The sequence below is a fragment of the Passer domesticus genome, unplaced genomic scaffold, assembly GCF_036417665.1.
Source record: "Passer domesticus isolate bPasDom1 unplaced genomic scaffold, bPasDom1.hap1 HAP1_SCAFFOLD_44, whole genome shotgun sequence".
NCBI lineage: Eukaryota > Metazoa > Chordata > Aves > Passeriformes > Passeridae > Passer > Passer domesticus.
Window position 1 is genome coordinate 2,598,279 of NW_026990160.1, and position 5,307 is coordinate 2,603,585.

Genomic DNA, 5,307 nt, shown 5'->3' on the forward strand with positions numbered 1-5,307 from the left:
ACTCCACACTAATAAGGAAACGCAAGCTTTGCTTGGAGGCAAAGCAGGCATGGGATACACTAGGATCCCTCGCAGGTTCACCAGGGCTGGCAGTGACAAAGCAGACAGACTGCTTCACTGAGAACCACTACAGAGCTACATCCCTATGTGCTTTTAAGTAGCATGGTATTATTAAGAGCTCCTTTTCTGCATGAGATGCAAAAAGGAGGTACCAAATGATCTTCATGCAAGCAGGCAGTAAAGACCTGATCCTGCTATCCTAATGAGGCTTTTGCTTTGGCAATTACACCCTTCCCATTCATCTTTTGAGGCAGACACTTGCGGTCTTCCCCTACACCCTTGCAAGGCTGGCAGTTGCTGCTTCCCATTTCCTGTTCTTCCCTAGAGACAGTACAGTGGCTGCTTTGAAACAAAAAGCCCTGAGATCTGGGTAGCTTGAAGGAGCATGAAATGCTAATTGAGTGTTGATGGTGGTCATACCCAGGTCTGCACTTGCCAGTGCTCTGAAGCAGCAGCAGGAGGACCGTGCATCATTCCTGTTGGTGGATGTTCATGTTTCTGGTGTGCAAGAGCAATGACTTGAGGAGGGACAAAAATGCCCCAATTCAAACAGTGGCTGTGCAAGGAGATGTGAAGTTTCACTGCCTTTTCTAGGATATTTTAGAAAGATCTAAGAGAATATTGTGGCATGGAGTAGGTACCTAATTTTGTCTCCAGAGAAATCCCCAAAGGCCACATTCACTCTGCTGGTGATGGCAACCCCACAAGCTCACGGGCTAGTTTTCCCGGCAACATGCCACCCTGCCTGGGCTTTACTAGGCCAGGACTAGACCCATAGCTAAGCAAACACATGCAGCCAGGTGACATAGAATTTTTCTTTCAGAAGACCTAATTAACACAATCCCATGCCGTTTCTTCTGTAACATCAGAAGCTGGCAACCATGAGAACTTTGCTGGCAGACTGCTTCACTGAGAGGTGAAGGTTACATTTTGCACTGGGCCTAGAAGTGTTTTTCCCTAAGGCAAAGCAAAGTGAAATGTGAAGTTCAAAAGCTTCAAATGCCTATAAAAGGAAACTGCGGAATAATTTCTGGAAAGGCAGCGTTGTCAATGATCATGCAGCCCAGCAACAGCTGGAGCTGCATCCAGAATTGCTTCTTCCAGCTGTGCAGGAATTCATTTCAGTGGCAAACACTGTTCCATGATGAACAAATTGTCCCCTAGCTCTGGGCTGAATGGCACCCAGGCTGCAGTACAGATTTGAGGAACCCTTGTCACTTGTTATTGGCCTCCCAGTGCACTCATCCTTCTGCAAACAAGGTGCAAACAACACAGCTGGGCTGCTGTCCTGGGTAAATATACATACAGACGGTTTTTCCAAATCAGTGCATCTTTTCCCAGTGAAAGACACGAATTCTTCTTACCTATGAAATTGTGATTGAAGACACCTGTGAGCCAGATCTGTGTGAGACTGCAAAGGAGCAAAACTTTGGGGTTTGGACACACTTCTCTTTGTTTCTTTTCTCCGGCCTTTTCTGAGCACAGAACACACCTATGTAGAAAGCTTTTGACTATACAGGATCTTTTGGATCCATTGTCCCCCAAACAAGTCAACAGGTGGCCCTGTCATAATGCCAAGTAGCAAAGAGCAGCACAAATGACAGCAAGAAAACATGGCCAAAGAGGAAGAGGAGAGGCCCAGTGAGGAGGAAAGGATGTGGTGAGACACCGGCTCATTGAGTGAGCTGCACTCCCATAATCTCTAGGCTAGCAGGACCTGGTCTCACATTCTTCTCCTGGTTTATTTAAATTTGATTTATTTATTTACTTTTTTTTCATCATCAGTATAAAATCTATACAATTAAAAATATGTAATCAAGATTTAAAGATACAATCAAAACACATTTATTCAAAACTACATCTAAGGATCAGAACATATATGCATCTGTAACTACGAAACCTAACACATAAATCCTATTCTTCAAACAATCTTCATACAGGCAGCAGCTTCTTCCTGAACTTGGAGAAAAGAGATCTCTGTACAGCAGGCAAGGACTTTGTGGGTAAGGCACCATGGGAATTGTCCAGAGGAACCTTCTCGGTAAGACTGTAACCAGTCCGATCTGCAAAATGGAGACACAAAATTTAACAGGGGCCACAATGCAAACCTAAAGCAGCTAAAGCTCCATATCTCATGGGACAGACTTCCTGCAAACTTCTAAACAGCTGCACAGGGAAACATGCTCCTGCTGGCAGATACTTGAGGCAGGCCAAGGGAAAACCCTGGCCCACTTCCACAGGGCTGCCACAGGAGCACCCTGGCCTCTGGGCTGCCCTGGGACAGCAGGGAGCCCAGAGCCCTGTGCTCTCCAGCAATGGCTCAGCTGCACATGCACCTTCCTGCTCCTCTGCCTGCCCCACAGCTGAGCAGCCCTCCAGCTCCACGGGGCACTGGCAGCAGCACAGCTCATTGCAGGGGCACATGCAGGGCACAGCTGTTCATTGGCAATGTGCACAGGCTCGCTGGGCTGCCACAAGACCCTTCCTCCCACCAGAGATTGGCCCAGCTCCCCCCTCACCTCTGTGTGAGGCTGAGCCATGATCAGCCTTCACCTTGTCCTCAGTCTGGAGTTGCTTCAGGCCCCCCATGCCATGACTAGGAAGGGCGATGGAGAGAGAGGGGGCAGGTGCACGCCCTTCCTTAGCATTTGGTCTCTTTTGGCACAGCTAACAAGGCAGATCTGGAGGTGTCCAACTCAGCACGTTGTCATCTCTCTGGAGAACATCATGCCTTCACCAGCCCAACATTTTGGAGAGGTTTTCCCGCACATGTGGAGGCTGGCTGGCAGCACATCTCTTCAGCTTGGTGCCCATCACCTTGTGGAGGGCAGAGGCAAGCTTGGTGGCCACAGTGCGGACATTGGCGCTTCGCACCGGCAGCGCCTTGTTCTCCAGGAAGGACCAGAGCACGGGCAGGGCGTTGTGCTGGACCACTTCAGGGCTCCTGGCATAAACCCACTCCACAAGCACTGCCGGGAGAGAGACACAGCTTCTCAACCATCAGCCTCAATGCAAACAGGGATCTACCTCTGCATTTGCTAATTGGAAGCCTTCTGGCTAAGATCAGCAAAATAGCACAGAGCCCCATGATCCAGAAACGGGCAAAGCAGCTGATCATCCTGGAAACAGAACCACCAACCCCTCAGGACTAATTTCTCCAACCACAGCCTTGTCCCTGTGGCAGACTTTGTCCCTTTACTAAATTATTTCACATTATCTTTCTGCATGAGCAATGAATGAAATGTCCAGTTGCTTTTTATTTCCATTAAGAAGTTGTCTAAACCCACACTGAAGATTCGGAAATGCACCGTGGACAGAAAATTGAGAGATTTCTAATAAAAGGGATGATTCCATTTTCATAACTTTGATGTCAAGTGCCAAATGTTTAATCTGGCTCTTCCCTTTGCTCAATGGCACACAGCAAAGGGCAGTATTAGAACACACCTCAAAACTCCTGCCCACCAGAGACGGCTGCTGCTTGACAGTTGGATTGGAAACATCAGTGACTAGCTGGTGTCTTTGGCAGAATGCTTCTGGGGCTTCCAACAAGCAGCTGTTTCAAACCTCAGGGTGCCTTAGAGAATTATCCAGACCCCATTGCTGTGGCATTTGAGCATCTCCACATTTTAATGCCATTTCCCCTCCCAATGTTAATGGCATTTTTTCTTATAATGTCCACTGACGTAGGGGCATAGAAAGAGCAAAATGCTACACAGGGGACTGAAATTCATCCAAAACACGAGTGTTTTCTCATATTGTCTCTGAAATCTGCTCTCTGCTCATTTTCTGAACCAAACTATATCACAGACAAAAATTTACTACCAACAGGCTCCTTGCATGGCAGATTTGGCTGAAAGATCAAATCCTGAAAAGCTCTGGAGACCATTCTTATTTTCTGATCAGGCAAAATGTTATCTAGTAGCCATTTATTATTCTGTGGTGGAAGAGACTTTATTTTCTCTAAGCTTTTAATCCACTGGCAGTCATCAATATTAAAACAGCTCCTGAAAGTACCCAAATCCCAATTGTGCTAAGCAGGAAAAGGGTTATGGTACCCATTTTAACATGGGAATTCACTTGAGTTTAAATACAATTAAAGATATTGGTGACTATTGAAGGTAAGGAACAGCTGTCTCTTCCTACTAAATCTCAGAGAGAACATCTACTTTTTCTAAAGTAGTCCTAATTTATGTTTCATTCTTTTATTTGAAAAAGAGATCAAAAGATCTGTAAAACTAAATTCCCTGTTGCTGGAGATCTACTTTTTTCAAAGCTCTTTAAAAGGCCTTTGACATTCCCAATCGCTGAACATGCCCTTTTGAGATTCCTAATGGAGACACAAAGTGTATTAAACCTTGCATTCAAAGATGTTGGCCTAATTAGCAGTGGCTTTAGCCCCAGATAAAGCAAGACTGTCAATCGTCTGTTCTAGTATATATTGGGATTATAATTTTCCCATTCTTTGGCTATTGCTGACATAGCAAGCCCCTCTGAGGAATCAATTATCAGCTGCATTTGTAACATTTGGGACAGTGCTGACACAGGCAGACACTGTTTGCACACCCTGAAATGCTCACTCCAATGCCACTTGAATTCCAGCACAGGCAGGGAGCCCAGCACTCTGCTTCTGCCCCTGTGCCCCCAAAGGCTGCCTTGCACTAAATCCGTGCCTCTAATACGTCTGTTGAGTTTTGACCTAAGCTGTGACCCCAGGCTCTGCACAGTTCAGCCTCAAAGCTTTCCAAGAGAAAAACAAGAATTCTGTGAGGACAAAATAAACTGGTCCCCTGAAACAGCATTTGCCACCATTTTCCCGAAAAGATGACAGATGTCCCTGAGCTTCCAAGAGAGGGGCCAGCTGGGGTATTTTGAGCCCCTCCCTTTCCTGGAGCTGGGTTCTGAGATGCCCCAGTGGGAGCTCAGCCCCGAGGCCGAGCTCTGCCCCCATCTCAGATGCTGCACAGCTCTGCAGCAGCCAGGGAAACCTGCCAAATACACCTGCCTTGGGCACTGGGCAGGAGGGACAAGCTCAGCACCTCCTGGTTTGGAGGAGCTACTCTGCTGTCTGTTCACAGGCATTGCCTGTAAATACTCCCTGGGAAGACCTCTTGGCCTAGAAGGGGAGGCCATACCTGTGATACACTCCGTGACATCCAGCAGAGCTTGGCCACTCAGGTGATTCCAGTGGTAGCTGAACTCTTTCAGCAGTGATACTTTATCTACAAGTGAAACACATGTTTCTGCTCA

At 47.0% G+C, this 5,307-nt stretch overlaps 1 long non-coding RNA gene across 1 annotated transcript; it reads right to left on the reverse strand.

Annotated features, from left to right (window-relative positions):
- Positions 1-1,783: 1,783 nt before the first annotated feature.
- On the reverse strand, positions 1,784-4,809 carry LOC135292732 (uncharacterized). The gene is made up of 2 exons (XR_010354906.1): positions 2,580-4,809; positions 1,784-2,123 (listed from the first exon to the last, which is right to left on the reverse strand). It is a non-coding gene; the product is annotated as an uncharacterized LOC135292732 (long non-coding RNA).
- Positions 4,810-5,307: the final 498 nt, after the last annotated feature.